Source organism: Stenella coeruleoalba (assembly GCF_951394435.1).
Source record: "Stenella coeruleoalba genome assembly, chromosome: X".
NCBI classification, from domain to species: Eukaryota; Metazoa; Chordata; class Mammalia; order Artiodactyla; family Delphinidae; genus Stenella; species Stenella coeruleoalba.
In genome coordinates this window covers 75,321,514-75,338,940 of record NC_137152.1, presented here as the reverse complement: position 1 = coordinate 75,338,940, position 17,427 = coordinate 75,321,514, and positions in this window count along the sequence as shown.

The window sequence follows — 17,427 nt, the reverse complement described above, 5'->3', positions numbered from 1 at the left end:
TTTTTCTCTGGGGGAAAAGTTCTTATTGATGTTTAAAATTGAAATATTCATACTGAAGAAAGTTCTTATATGGCAGTGACCTTTATATATAATATATATATATATACATTATATATATATAATTCATTGCCAGACAAATATTAAGTCACGAAACTAGGTTTGACTCATAATGGCTTTCCAATTAAATTGTAGGAATCTATTTAATAACCTAATAACAAAAGCAAAATGAGAACTGCCCTCATCCTTCCATTTTCATTTTGATCCCAATCTCACCCCTATTCTTAGTAAAGTTTCAAGGACCAATGTCACCTTCAATTCTTGTTGAATTTATTGTTTTTATTTCTTTCACATATGGCATCACCTCTCAACCATACCTGTATCTACATGGCCTCTCAGATCTAGTCACCATGTGCCACTTAAAACCTTAAAAGAGGAGGATGGGTAGCAGTAAGCTGAGAGGAAAATGAAAGGTAATGGAGGAAATACTGATCCATTTGATCATTTTCACAGAAGTAGCCTGAGGATTACTGGGTCTATATGAAATAATAACTTGCAAAAACTTCCATCAGATGTGAAGCTATTTAAACAAGAGAGTATTAATTCCTTATTGGCCTAATTTAAAGAAACCATACTTTAGACTCAGAAAAATAGGGAAAAAAGGATGTTTTTACCCTAACCTGAGGTACCCTAGGATTTAATAGACTTTCTCTTCTTTTTATAGTTTTTGAAGAAGACAGACAAGGAATCTAATGTGGGAATTTGCTTTTAGACTTTATCAGCTATGATGTTATGTTCTAGTCAATTAAGATAATCTTATAAAGAAATAAAATTTGTGTGTCTGTTGCTAGCCTAAAGTAACAAAACGTTTAATCTTATTTAGTCATCAACAATCACGTTAGATAATTTGTAATGATGAGTTATCTATCACTTGCTGTTATGTGGCAAGGTTAACGTTTATACCTTTGGGGCCTAAAATTATTTTATGTTAAAATAATTCATTTTGTGGAAAGGGATAGTTAAAGACTTTTATCTCACAGACTTTTCATTGTTCCAAGGAGCATTATAAGCTATATTCTCAATATGTCTATTTCTTATTTTTATTTTGAGTGGTACTTTTTTATAACAGTTAGTAGAAGTCTGAACTTCGGAAAAGTGATTTCCCATTCCCATTTCTTCAGTACGTTTCAGTTTAGTGAATCTCAAATTATTAAATCTATGCTTTTTCAGTTGGCTGAAGTCATCATCTTACAGAGGTTAGGAGAACAGGCATTGAAGCTGAATCACTGGTCTGCCTCTACGTTGTGTGACTTTGAAGAAGTTATTTAACCTCTCCTTGCCTCAGTATATGCATCTGTAAAATGGAATTAATACCTACTTCTAGGGTTATTCAATGAGGATTAAATGGGTTAATAAGCATTAAGTATTTTGAAGAGAATGTGGCATAGAATAAATTCTACATAAGTATTAGTACTAGGTATATTCTTTTTTTTTTTCTTTTGCGGTACATGGGCCTCTCACTGTTGTGACCTCTCCCGTTGTGGAGCACAGGCTCCAGATGTGTAGGTTCAGCGTCCATGGCTCACGGATCCAGCCGCTCCGGGGCATGTGGGATCTTCCCGGACCGGGGCATGAACCCATGTCCCTTGCATCAGCAGGCGGACTCCCAACCACTGCACCGCCAGGGAAGCCCATCTTCATAGTACAATCTTGGTTTCTGACATTTCTTTACAGAAATCCTCAATTTGCAAGTTTGAGAGTATCTATTGAATAGAACAGAATCCTTTTAGGTACAGATTTTCTATAGTTTCAATAATTTTTCTTTTTCTATTTTATTTCTTTTCCTTTTCTTCTGTTTGTTTTGTTTTGTTATTTGATTTACTTGTAGGTCAGAATGATCAACAAGGTCGGGAAGTTTGTTGTTTGCTCCATTTTAATTTGAGGAATAAAATACGCATTAATTTTCTCCTGTGAGAACAGTGTTATTAGTTGAATTTGTTAGCCAGAATGCTAGTCACTAAATTACCGTTTGCATTGTTTATTTGCTCTTGCAAGTTTCTGGATTGTTTCTATTGTTATGCTTGTTTTCTTAGCCATGAATTTGTCTTCTTTCCAACACCCACAATTTCTGTCCTGGCATTTAGCTCTTCTGGGATTTACTCATTAACAGCTGTCAGAATTTAATCTCACTGTCAAAAACACAATGAAAATTTAATCTGCATAGCAGAAGATTCAGAAATATGAGATGTTTAGGAAAAGTCGAGAAGTTCTTAACAACATATCTTCTTAACATATCTAAGCTTGATGCTCTTCTACTTAGATTGTGAAAGTCCACTTAAGATGGAGGGAAGGATAAAAACAAGCTGCCTACAAATATTAGAGGAATGCCTATAAAGTTTGATTTTTCATTTGCTTCTTACTCAATGATGATCACTTTCCTATTACTTATTATATCTGGGAATATTGAGAAAAATTTGGAGAAATAAGAAAAATCCCTTTCACTTGACCCCTTGTGATCCCTGAATATCTCCTGCTTTTGAAATTCAACTAAAATCGTAATAATATTATTGCCTATTTATTTATGCACATACAAGAATGCAAGCACTGTGTTAGATAGATATTTTGCATACTTTAAAAAATTTATTCCCACTTTACAGAGGTCAAAACTGAGACTCTAGAGGTTAAATATCTTGCCCAAAGTCATGTAGCCTAGTAAGTAACAGAACTGCAATTCCACAGCTGGCTGTGTTCTTTCTATTTCACTTAGTAATGGTGACTTAGAGAAATTTGGAAAATATGACCTAGATCTCAGAGCATTGCATACTCACTGACATTTTCATCAGTTCTTCTCTCATGCACATAAAGACACAAATACACATGCCTCAAATGAGTTTACTACTACTGTTTTCCTACAGAAATATCTCTCTCCACTTAATCAAAAATTTAACTTTAAGCTTCAATCCATTATTTATATATATTTAAAAATATAGTGATACTACAGTAAGACAGATTATATAGAGACTATACATGTGTGTGTTTGTGTGTGCGTGTGTACACTTCCCACACACCCCCACTTCCGGTCTCCCACCAGAAGAAACAGAACACTAAACACTTCATTTTTCTCCTGGAAAGCAAGTATGATTTTCTCTGTTTTAAGAAAACTAAGTAAAACAAGGTTGTAGAACTTTTTCAAAGGCCAAACAATGATCAAACTAAATCTAAGAATCTTAATGCTGATGATAAGTCCAGTAACAAACCTTTATACACAAAACTTTACATCATCCACTTTTTCCACATGTGATGCACTGTTTTTTCCTTTTTGTCCTTAACAAAGAAAGATATCTATAGTATAGCTGGAATATAATAAAAATGGTAATATAGGTTTGAACAAATATAAAATTACATATATCCATCACTATAATATGATACAGAGTATTCTCACTGCCCTAAAAGTCCTCTGGGCTCTGCATATTTATCTCTCCTCCCTCTCCACCCCTGGAAACCACTGATCTTTTTACTGTCCCTATATATTTGCCTTTTCCAGAATGTCATATAGTTGGAATCATACAGTATGTAGCCTTCTAAGACTGGCTTCTTTCACTTAGTCATACGCATTTAAGTTTCCTCCATGTCTTTTCCTGGCTCGATAGTTCATTTCTTTTTAATAGTGAATAATATTCCATTGTCTGGATGTACCACTGTTTATGTATCCATTCACCTACTGAAGGACATCTTGGTTGCCTCCAAGAATGTACAACACCAAGAATGAACCCTAAGACAAACTATGGACTTTGGGTGATTATAAAGTGTCAATGTAGGTTCATCCTTGGTGAAAGAAAAAAAAAAAAAGTACCATTCTGGTGAGTGATGTTAATGGAGGAGGTTATGCATGTGTGAGGGCAGGAGGTTTATGGGGATTTCCCGTATACATCTGTACGTCCCTCTCACTTTTGTTGTAAACATAAAACTGCTCTAAAAATAAAGTCTTTTTTACAAAAAGGTAATATCCTTGGGGAAATAGATATACAATTAAGTTAATGTTGAACAGGAAAACGATTTAAAATGTAAATAGCTACATAAAATAACATCTTTAAAATATTAATAACAGGTTGATTTCAAAGAAGCAAAAGTAATATCAAGATGTGAAATATGGACAGAGGAAATTTAATATAAATTTAAACAAAAAATATTTAATGTCTGAAACCAAAATGATATCTATTTAATAACTAGTCATCTGTGGCACATAAATTATTGCAACTAACAACCGGGGTAATTTATGCTCCCAACATTAATTTCAATTAGTATATATTCAGGTATAATGATAGATCATAAGAGAGAGAGAGAGAAAGAGAGGGACTATGTTTTTGTGTTGCCTGTTGCAAGGGCAAGGGAGCAGGAGAGAAGAGTTCAAGAAATAGAGATTGTTCCAGAAGCCTAAGGATAGTCAGTGAGCCATTTCAGGCTACCCACATACACATCTGGTAAGATAAGCAGATCTAGCAACAGTTCCCAGCAGATCTCATTAGTGATTTTGAAAGGGATTAGATATTAATCATCACATCTACCTGCTTCTTGCAGAACACAGTCTGCTTGATACAATCTGCATGACTCATAAAGGCATGTGAGTCTTAGGTAAAATATGAAAGAAAACACATTTATGTATGGAAGCTAAGCTCTCTTCAATGCATATAGAAGGACTTTCAGTTTATAGCTCTCATTATCATTATCACTGTAGGGAGTTACTGTAAACACTTCCATTGACTGTCCAATGATATAACAATATATCATGTGTTTTGATTTAAGAAAACTAGGGCATATAAAGTTATTACAAATGAGATTTAATTCAAAACAATAAATCTTGTAAATGGATAGCTTTTAAATGCAAGCCAGATTTTCTGAGAAATTGATGTTTCCAATGATAGGCGACAAGCGGTTTATAACTTTGGTCCAGTCTGAAAATTTGGGGAAATATTTATTTTAGTGTAAGGAATCTGGGGATATAGCTAAAGTAATCCCCACTCCTCAGTAGGCTGCCAAAGCAGCACAGACTTCTCACCATGCAGGGTTTATTTTCAGCACAGGAAAAGACTGAACCAACAACCCTGGCTGTCAGAAAGACAGCAGGGGAGGAACCATGATGGAAACATTTTTAAAATCGTAAACACCCCCTACTCACTATACATTTGACAGTAAACTGTCCCCTGCAGGGAACAAGATTATTTGAAGTGTGGTCCTCCAAAAAAAAATGGATAGAGATCATTCCCAGTTGTACTTCTAGTGTTCTAAAATTGATTGCAGCTGCCTACTTATTGGATAGAGACTGAATTTGGCAGTTGCAATCAAGGTTGCCAAACATATTATAGAATATTAAATAGAAAAATGCAAGTCAAGAATTTTAAAACCAAGGAAAGGAAGGAAGGATAGAAGGGAGGGAGGGAGGGAGAAAGGAAGGAAGGAAGGAAGGAAACCAGTCAAGGATATATGAGCTGCTTTTTGCTTTGTGTGATAAGGACAAGCTATTCAAATACTGTAAAAAGAAGAGGAATTGAGAAAATAAAACCTAAAAATGGTAAATACACAATGAATCATCTCAATTTATCAGCCAAATCAATTGTGCATTACTTGCACACTAAGAAACAAATCAGTAAAAGTTCAGGGATATAATCAGTAAAAATTCAGGAATTGTTGGATGAAAAGGCATAGTGGGGGGACTTTTCTTGGAATTGCTTTTGCATAGTAAACACTCTCTTTACTTATATTGTATGTTCAATGTTGACCACTGCCACTTAATTATATATTATGGATCAATAAAAATAACAAAGTTTTCTAAAGACACTTTTATTAACACTCAACATATGTTTGAAAAAAATGGCTCTACTCATTTAAAAGACAGCCCCAAGGGATAGCCAGGGAGGAGGATGTTAGCCAAAGGCTTTTCTACCCCAATCCACCTTTGATAAAATAACAGAGATAAGATGAAAATAGTCAATTGTCAATTTTTCTATTGTTATAACTTTGCTGTCCTTTTAATCCAAATTTGTTTTGCTGATTTAACAACATGGATATTCCTTAGGCTAATATAAGCATTATATATAAATACTATATACAATATATTGTGTATATATAGTCAGTTCTGCGACAATGCTATAACATAGTGTATGTGTTCCAAACATCACTGCACTATACAAATCGTGCAATAAAAACTGCAGGGCTCATGGGAAAATAGGGTTAAGTGAAGTCTTTAAGTGTTGTGTGCCTATTCTTATTTTTCCCATGAGCCTTATGGTTTTTACTGCATGATATGTATAGTGCAGTGATTTCTTTTTTTATATATAAATTTATTTATTTATTTATGTTTGGCTGCATTGGGATTTCGTTGCTGCGCATGGGCTTTCCTCTAGTTACGGAGACCGGGGGCAACTCTTTGTTGCCGTGCATGGGCTTCTCACTGCGGTGGCTTCTCTTGTTGTGGAGCACAGGCTCTAGGTGCGCAGGCTTCAGTAGTTGTGGCATGTGGGCTCAGTAGTTGTGGCTCACTGTCTCTAGAGCACAGGCTCGGTAGTTGTGGCACACGGGCTTAGTTGCTCCGCAGCATGTGGAATCTTCCCGGACCAGGGCTCAAACCCGTGTTCCCTGCATTAGCGGGCAGATTCTTAACCACTGCGCCACCAGGGTAGTCCATATGGTGCAGTGATTTCTAGGAACACTTATGTATTGGAATAAATTCATGTTTTGAAAACAAGAATTATAGCAAAAACTCCTGGATATATATAGAATATATCCAACCCAGGAAAAAGGCCCTCCTTTCCCTACCCTAGGATTTCAAACCTAGCATGCTCATTCATCCATCAATGTCTTTTATTGAAATAATAATCATCACAGTTTTGAGTAAACACTAAGGTCACTTCTTTCTTATAAGCAGAGTACCCAGAAGGCTAGTAAATAGATAGCATCTTTAAAGTAGAATGACCCAAACGTTTCTCTTCTGATTTATTACCAAGTAAGTGATATTCTATTGACACAGAACGGTATATACCTTAATCCAAATTGCTCCACAGGGACGCTGAATAAAATATAGATTTGTGAATGGTCAGTTCTTATTTCATATACAGATTTTTCTTAATATATAATTTCATTCCGTCAGATGGGCTTAAAATTGTACATGGATCTTGCATCACACTAAGCTTATTTAGAATAAAATTAGCTTAAATCTAATACTCCAATTTTAGAGCCTCACAGGGGAAGGGAGGATGAAAGAACTGAGAGTGTTCATGCGCAAGATGCGAGCAAATGATAACATTAATTTTAAAAGCTTAAATTACACAGGGCGAGAGAAAAAAAATACCCTTATCAACTTCCATAGTTTAAATGACAGGAGTTAATATAATTTGTTCAGTTATATCTTTGCAGCTGTTTTCCCTAAAAGGGAGGATAGCTTTTTAGAAAAAGCTTTATGGTAATCAATGCTAAGAGGTAAAGCAACAAGAACCATCAGCTATTGCTAGTAGGTGTATACAATGATACAACCACTTTGGAAAACTGACTGGAAGCTTGTAATAAAATAAACATATACCTACCTTATGAACCAGCAATTCTACTCCTAGGTTTATATCCAAGAAAAGGGAAAATATATGTCTGAAAAAAACAAAACAAAACAAAGCATTTTGTTCAAGAATTTTATGGGAGTTCCTTGGCGGTCCAGTGGTTAGGACTCAGCACTTTCACTGCCGTGACCCTGGTTTGATTCCTGGTCGGGGAACTAAGATCCCACAGGTCACATGCTACAGCCAAGAAAAAGAAAAATGTGTTCTAAATAACAATTTTTTTTAAAAAAGTATGTTTATAGCAGCTTTATTTACAATAGCTAAAAACTAAAGATAACCCAAATATCATGATATGGGAAAATGGGTAAAAACTATGATATATTCATGTCATAAAATACTCCTCAGCAATAACAAGAAATGAACAACAAAAAGCAAAGTGATGAATCTTGTAGATATTATGTTGAGCAAAATGAGCCAGACACAAGAGTACATTTCATATGATTACATGGATATAAACTGAAGAACAGGTAAAACTAATCTACGGTGGTAGAAATTAGAATAGTGGTTGCTGCTGCTATGTGATAATAAATCACTATGACCTAGAAATCTATTAGACAAATGTAAGTATGTGATGTGAGGTTGCGAAAGGAGTGTATCAATTCATGAGAAGTTGAAGGCCTGAAAAGTGGTCAGAAATGATGTTTTCTACAAAACTTAAGCCACATGGTAAGGGAGAGATTGCATCTGGAGGAGAAAAGAAAGATGGCAACCTGGAGATGAAGTAGTTAGTTAAAGCATCCTTTTTCTTTTCAAAAAAAAAAGTCTCTGGGTGGTCTGTACTTGATTTCTGGGTTTCAGGGTAATTAAGGGAGGCCTTTGAATAACCTATTTGTCTCAGCAATCTCAGAGAGGCAAGAAGGAGATAACCCATGAGGCTGAAGAGATAAATGGTTAAATACCAACAGGCCACACTCCAGAGATAATGCAGTTACCCCGGAATGACAGCTCTTGTTTTTAGCCTTTGTGAGATGGAAGGCACTTAAAAGACAGGTATCTGGCAAGCTAGTGAAGAGATCTTGCCAGCTTCATATACTAGCTATAGACATGATATGGTAATATATTACTTATGATGAGGTCTTTAAAGAGGTGATTAAGTTAAAATGAGCCCATTAGAGTGGGGCCTAACCAAATATGGCTGGGTTTTTTATTATAAAACAAGGAGACAACAGGGGTGTGTGTGTACAGAGGAACTACCATGTGAAGAGGCAGCAAGAGAGGGGCCATCTGTAAGCCAAGGAGAGAGGCCTTAGAGGAAACCAACCTTGCTGGTACCTTGACCTTAGACTTCTAGCCTCCATAAGTATTAGAAAAATATTTCTTTGTTTGGGGCTCCAAGTCTGTGGCATTTTGTTATGACAGCCTTAGAAAACTAATGCAGATAATACATATATACAAGATATAAAAAATGATTGAGTACAACTCATCTTTTGAGATTGGAGATTAAAAAATTGGTACAGCCATTATGGAGAACAGTATGGAGGTTCATTAAAAAACTAAAAATAGGACTACCATATGACCCAGCAACCCCACTCCTGGGCATATATCTGGAGAAAACCATAATTCAAAAAGATACATGCACCCCAATGTTCATTGCAGCACTATTTAGTCAAGACATGGAAGCAACCTAAATGTCTATCAACAGATGAATGGTTAAAGAAGATGTAGTACATATATATAACGTAATGTTACTCAGCCATAAAAAAGGATGAAATAATGCCATTTGCAATGACATGGATGCACCTGGAGATTGTCATACTGAGTGAAGTAAGTCAGACAGAGAAAGACAAATATCACATGATATCGCTTATACGTGGAATCTAAAAAAATGATACAAATGAACTTATTTATACAAATAAGTTTGTATTTATACAAAACAGAAATTGAGTCACAGATGTAGAAAACAAACTTATGGGGACTTTCCTGGTGGTCCAGTGATTAAGAATCCTCCTTCCAATGCAGGGGACGTGGGTTCAATCCCTGGTTGGGGAACTAAGATCCCACATGCTGCAGGGCAACTAAGCCCATGCACCACAGCTAGAGAGCCCAAGCACCGCAAGTACTGAGCCCGCACACTCTGGAGCCCACACACCACAACTAGAGAGAAGCCCAAGCATCTCAACGAAGAGCCTGAACATCACAACGAAAGATCCCGCATGCCACAACCAAGACCCAAAGCAGCCAATAAATAAATAAATAAATAAATTAATTAATTAAAATATATATTTTAAAAAATAACACAAAACAAATTTATGGTTACCAAGGGGGAAAGGGGGTGATATAAATTGGGAGATTGGGATTGACATATACACACTACTATATATAAAATAGATACTAATAAGCACCTACTGTATAGCACAGGGAACTCTTCTCAATACTCTGTAATGACCTACATGGCAAAATAATCTATAAAAGAGTGGATTTATGTATACCTATAACTGATTCACTTTGCTATACAGCAGAAACTAACACAACATTGCAAATCAACTATACTCCAACAAAAATTAATTAAAAAATAAATACAATTTTAAAAAATTAGCCAAGCTAAAAATAAATAAATAAATAAAAGGTCCTTCAGTTGGGAGGTAAAATCAGAGGGCTTCTGAGAAGGAGAATATTGTTTCTTCTGAAAGCAGCTTAAACAGGATTTAGAATATTGTATAATTTCAAATACAGAGATCTCATTTCTTTCACAATATTTGTTATTCAGACACCATCTCTTAAAAATTGATAAATTTCAAATTTACAAGTAAAATGAACATTTCTATAAATGATTAAATTTGAAACAAATAGCAATTCTAATCAGTCTTGAGCCCCTTAACTAAATAAACAAATAAGAAAACTAGTTTGAAACAAATAGCTAATAAACTTTTAAAGTCAATACAAAGTTGCTACGCCTAACTCTGTGAGGATCCTTTTAAACTAAAAATTACTAGATTGGGAAGAGAGAAAGTGAAGTTAAAGTGAGGAATTTTTTATAATTTCCCCAGAAGTCCTATGTGTCTAGAAACCCAGTAGGCGGACAGGTTATTAGAAGTCCCAGAGAGAATTTTAAACCGTGCAGGTTCACTGCAAATCCAGACACATTTTGATTATTTCTAGCTGAAGGGTCAACCTGCCATGGTTGTTTCTTTGCAGGAGGGTCTAAGCATGAACTTCATGGGAGGGAGAATACCTGGGCACGTTGAAGTAGAAAGTTAGTCCCTCAAAACTGTGATCCTTAAACTCTTGGGAATAAAACCTCTCTGGCCACCCATCTTGTCTCCTTCACAGGAAATCTGGTTAAAAAATGAGCTGGTCCTGAGAGGAGAGAGTATTGGGGTACACAAACTTTACCCAAAACAATGGTTTTTGGATAGTGAAGAAGTATAACAGCATATAAGAGTTTGTATTCTACGTTTACAAGGCCTTGTTGCTAGAGATTAGGGGATGTGGAGAGAAGTTTTAAGAAAACAATAGAAAAAAGTAGATCATCTGTGACCTAATAATAAAAGAAAAACCTCCAATTAATAGCATGCATTTACTGAGCACCTACTGTGCACCAGGCATCTTGCAAGGTGCTGCACATACTAAGACCAAGAAGGCATAGTTCCTGAGTTTATTTCTTGAAACAGATCTAACATGACTTTCCCCAAGAGAAATTGAATAAAGATAACCATGAACTATTGACCCCCTTATAATTTTCATCTATTTTCCTGCCCTCTGGACACTTCAAGAAAAATCTGTTTTTAGCAGTAAAACAGTAAAGGAAGTAGGAAGCCAATGAAGTTTCAGAGATGTTTTAAAATATACATTCAAACTACAGTGATACTACATTCTTTACTTCATACCCTTTTAATACAAGCCACCTTTAGCACTCATTTATTCATTCAGGAATCATCTATTGAGATTCAATTGTGTGGTCAGGCATGGGGCTGGGCACTGAGTATATGATCAAGAACTTAATGGAGCTCATAGTCAAGATTAAAAGAAAAAGTCAATGGCAACATGCTAAACCAAGACATCATTTATAGGTATAAAAAAAGTAACCCTTGACCATTAGAAATTTAAATTTCAATTTATAAATTTTATTATATTCTCTAAATATATTTTGTTTGAGTTATATTCTATGGAACTGGATGATTCCTTTAAAAAGAAACACTTAGTAGCTGAAATCAGAACTGTTAACTGAACCAGCTGTTAGATAATCAAATTGTTCACAACTATTCATTTCCCTCCCTGTAACAGAGTCATGCATTCCCATGCTCACCGTGTCACTTGCAAGGCCTACTTGAAGGTGAAGTGCACTTCCCCACCCAGTTATCAGGGGTGGCCATATGATTTGCTTTGGTCAATGGAATGTGGGTAGACATGATATATGCCATGTCCTAGAAGAGGCTTTCAGTGGGATCATATGCTTGGCTCTGCCTCTCGCTATTGCCCTTGCCATCAGAATGACGTGTATAAGATATGGGGTGTTCTTTTAGCTAAGGTCTGAGAATTAGAAACAAATGCTGACCTCCAGCCAAAATATAACATGAAGAAGAAATAAGTCCCTGCAATTTGGGGACTGTTTATTACTACAGTAAAGCTGACTAACACCTGACTTTTACTTAAATTTCAGTTGACATAATCCAGAGTAGTTTCACAAGTTAATATGCTAAGGTAGAGGAAAGGAGGGGAGAAGCTCATCCTTCTTCAGAAAAGACCAACAGACCAGAAAATCGAAATTTAAAATGACTATGTGATCCATGCTAATCAAGGTCGTTGAAAAATATTAATGGGAATAAGTAAATAGTTAGCTAATGATTTTTTAGCTTTCAAAATTATACCAACTCATCTGTTTTCTTTAAATGCTTAGTATTTAGGTATTTTGCAATAAATGATGGAGGTCCAGTTTAAAAGTTTAATTTTGCTAATTTAAGATTTAATATAGTTTTTTAATAAAATTAGTTTTATATCCATTATAGGGAGCCCCTAAGTACATTGATTACAGCAGTGTTTCTCAGTGTATGGTTGAAAGACCACCTGCATAGTAATCACTGGAGATGCTTACTAAAAATGTAACTTCACAGCCACCCCTCCCTTCAGCCTTTCTGAATCAGAATCTGGCAGTGAGTGGACAGAAAGCTCTTAAAACATTTTAAGAAACTCTCCAGTATTTCTGATGCAAACTTGAGTTTGAAAATCACTGTTTTAATTTTCCTATTATTGTTCAGATCAGTGTTAGTGAATTCAGCTATCCCCCAACTTCAACCTAAGTGCAGTTTCAATTGTTTTGACTAGAAAACATCTTGAGTTGAATTAGCATAGATAATGTTGTAAAACGTAAAGTTTTGCTTATAGATAAAAAATATGGTGCTTGTAATTGTTATTAATAATTATGCCAGGGGTGAAAAAAGGAAGAGTCTGGGAAGCTTCTCTTTGAATTTTTTGTGGAAAAGTGGAACCACTTAAATTATTTAGATGTCCAAGGAACGTCTTAACTCGTTTTAATAACCCAGCAAAAGTACACTATGAGCCCTGCCAAATGAAGTCCTCATTCCCTGAAAGTACCTCCTTGTTGATTTGTGAAATATTTTCATTATTCCTTTAATGATTGAATATAATTCACTCCTCAAATGCACTGACCTCCTAAATTATAATCAGGGACTTAGACTTGCAGAAATTTGAAGTTAGAAAGGACTTTAGAGATTACCTAGCTCAGTGAGCTCATCTAATAGATGAATAAACTGAGATTTGGAGAGATACAGGATAGATTAACTGTAGACTAGCTACAAAATTATTCACTACAATAATACTGATAATATTTTCATAGCCACGCACTAGGAATAAAAGTCCAGTAAATCTAGACCACAGAATTCTAGAAAGCTTTATTCCTCAGGATAAAACCAGGAATCTGAATTTATTCAACAAATAAGTAATAAGCGTCTACTCTGTGCCAGGGACTTTGTTAATCTCTTAGCAGGCAAGGATAAATAAAAGATAATTCCTGCCCTCTGAGAAATGATAATTGGTTAGAGAATAACGGTTATTACTCAATGCATGACAGGGACTGTTATTCTCTGTTTATAGATGGAGAAACTGAAGCACAGAGAGGTTATGCAACCTGCCTGAAGTCTCACAGCTAGCCTAGCAAGGGGTTGTATTAATTTACTAACACTTCCATAACAAAATACCACAAACGGAGTGGCTTAGAACAATAAAAATGTATTGTCTCACAGTTCTGGAGGTTAGATTCTGAGATCAAGGTACCAGAAGGATTGGTTCCTTCTGAGAACTGTGAGGAAGAAGTTGGTTCCATGCCTCTCTCCTAGTATCTCATGGTTTCATAATCTTTGGCCTTCCTCCACTTCTGCTGCAGCACCACAGTTTCTGCCTTCATCTTCACATGGCATTCTCTCTGTGTGTATGTCTACGTCCAAATTTCCCCATTTTTATAAATACACCAGTCATACTGGATTAGGGACTGTTGGTTTGCAACCTCGGGAGTCCCCAGGTGAAATTTGAAACTGGTCCACAAACTTGGAGGACAAGAAGAGACTGAAGAAAGAGTTAGACCACCCCAGATTGGTAGGTGGCAGTTTTAATAAGCAAAGGAACTTACATATGAGGTTTGTCTTGGGCAGCCACAAGACAAGTGGATCTCTGCACCCACAAGCAAGAATCTTAAAAGTTTATATAAAGGCCTTAATGGGATTGTCACATGCCCAGTCCAAATGGTCTCAACAATACCTTATTCTCTCAAGGCTGCGTTCTTGAGATGGCTCCGAGCTTATGAATGGTGGGCAGAACATAGATTCCAAGGACAAGAGAGGGGATAAGGAGCCTCCAATTTTCCCGGTCCAATTCATGAGTCAACAAGCAGTCACATCCTCTCGATGACCTCCTCCAACAGCCCCCCCCACTTCAGTATGACCTCACCTTAACTAACTCCATCTGCAATAACTCTATTACCAATTAAGGTCACATTCTCAAGCACTGGGTGTTAGGACATCAACATATAAATTTGGGGGACATAATTTAACTCATAAAAATCTACCCTCTAGCCTTCAAAAACTCATGTCCTTGTCACATGCAAAATACATTCACTACATTCCTACATTCCCAAAAGTCTTAACCAATTCCAGTATCAACCAGAAGTTGAAAAACTCATTCAAATATCATCTGCATCAGGTATGGCTGAGACTCAGGGTAAAATTCATCCTGAGGCAAAATTCCTCTCCATCTGTGAACCTGTAAAACCAGATAACAAGTTGTCTATTCCCAAAATACAATAGTAGGACAGGCACAGAATAGAGCTTCCCATTCCCAAATGGAGAAATCAGAAGGAAAATGGGGGTCACAAACCCCCAGCAAGTCAGAAAACTAGCTTGTAAATTCCATTCGCACTTAAGGCTTAAGAATAATCATCTTTGGCTTGAAGCTCTGTCCTCTGGACCCACTAGGGTTTCAGTCCTGCCTCCTCTGTGCCAGGTACAGACCTGGTATCCTCAGCCCTGAGTGGCAGCCTGCCCCATGGAACAAAGCTAGTCTCTGAACCACCTTTGGGGTCCTTTTGCTGAAGGATAACACAGTTTTCAGCCAAATATCTTTATAGACCTATTTCCTTCCTATATAATCTCAGAAGTCCAGCAACTTCATTTCCACCCCTCTGTCCCCTTCAGTCCAAGCTGGAAACATTTCTCCTGAGATGGTGATTGGATACAAAAGGCACATGCCTAGTCTCTTTAGCAAATGGTTGTCCGGTCACACCCTTAGTGTTCTTCCCACAGCACACTTTTTCCTTTTTTTGGATAATATGGATAGGTTGAGAATTTTCCAGACTTTCAAGTTCTGGTTCCTCCTTGTTTAATATTTTCTTCAATCTTTCTCTCTCCTCTCACATATACTACAAGTGACAAGGAGAAATCAGGCAACACCTTCAACACTTTGCTTAGAAGTCTCATCAGCTAAATACCTAAGTTCATCACTTATAATTTCTACTTTCCATTGAACAAAACACAATTCATCCAAGTTCTCTGCAACTTTAAAATAAGGATTGCTTTTCCTCCAGTTTCCAATAACATTTTCCTCATTTCTACCTAAGATCTCACCAAAAGTACCTTTAACATTCATTTTTCTAGCAGCATTTTCGTCATGATGATATATGCATTCTCTAAGATGATAGGCACTTTCTCTATAAATCTCTTTTCATTCTGAACCTTCATTAGAAAATCCTTTGACATCCATATTTCTATTAAGAAGCTCTTCAAGGAAATCTAGGCTCCTTCCATCAAGAACCTCAAAACACTTCTATCCTCTACTCATCACCCAGTTCCAAAGTCACTTCCACATTTTTAGATATTTGTTACAGCCACACTCCACTGCAGCACCAAAATCTTAGTTCACTAGGGCTGCAGTAACAAAGTACCACAAAGTGATCACTTAGAGCAACAGAAAATTATTTTCTCACAGTTCTGGAGGCTAGAAGTCTGAGATCAAGGTGTTGATAGGGCTGGTTCTTTCTAAGGGCTGTGAGAAAGAAATCTGTTCCATGCTGCTCTCCTAGCTTCTGGTGGTTTGCTGGCAATCTTTGGTATTCCTTGGTTTATAGAAGCATCACCCCAATCTTACCTTCATCTTCATATTGTGTTGTCTGTTTGAGCATGTCTTTGTCCAAATTTCCCCTTTTTCATAAGGTCATGAGTCATATTGGATTAGTATGACTAATTGCAGTATGACTTCATCTTAAGTAGTTATTTCTACAATGACATTATTCCCAAATAACATCATGATCTGGGGCACTGGGGGGTCGGATTTCAACATATGAATTTTGAATTGACACAATCCAACTCACAATAGGGGTAAAGGCAGGATTTCATTTCAAACAACCTAGCTCCAGAGTTTGTACATGTAACCATTCTGCTAGGTATGTGCTATAGTAAAAGTCATAAGAACTATATGGACCCAGATAACAAAGCAATTAATTCCATCTAGTGAACAGTGGTTGGGGATTGGAGTATGCTTTCCAAAGAGGTAATGGTTGAGTTGAATTATGAATTATGAGTCAGAGTTCACCGTACAGAAAGAAATGCATGAGCAAATGCACATAAGTGAAAATGTACTTGGTACACCACCACCTCTCACTCATACTACTGCAACAGCCACTAATTGGTCTCCTTGTTTCAGTTCTTGCCCCACTGTGGTCAATTATCCATCAGCATCCAGAGTAATCTTTTTCACAAAGGCAAGTCAGATCATGTAATTTCCCTCCAATAATTTCTCATCATACCTAGAACAATCCGAAGTATTCACCAGACCCTCAGGAGCTACTTGATCTGACATTTACCTACCTTTCCAACATCAGTTCCTACCACTCCTGACCTAGCTTTTTATGCCATAGTTATACTGACCTGTCCCTTGGCTGTTCCCAATTTCAGAATATTGTTCTCCCAGATTTTCACATTACAAGTTTCTCTTCATTATTCAGGGTTCAACTCAAATGCCATCTGCTCAAAGAGGTCTTCTCTGATCATCCGATCTAAGTAGTATCCCAGTCATTCTCTATCTCATCTTACTTTATTTTTTTCCCTCGTGGCACTGGGCTGTGGCACATAAATAAATAATCCTGTACTTACTTGTTTATTGTCCGTCTCCCTTCTCCAGAATGTAAGCTTAGTGAAAGCACAGACTTTGTCTTATTCATGGCTCTATCTCTAGCACCTAAATCATGTCTGACACTTTATAAATGTTAAATAAATTCCACTATTCAAGAACATTTTGACAGAGTTATACTGGCAGAAACCACAGTAGAATAAGAGGAGTAAATGAGAGTAAAGAAGTAGAGTAGTGAGCACAGACCACTTTT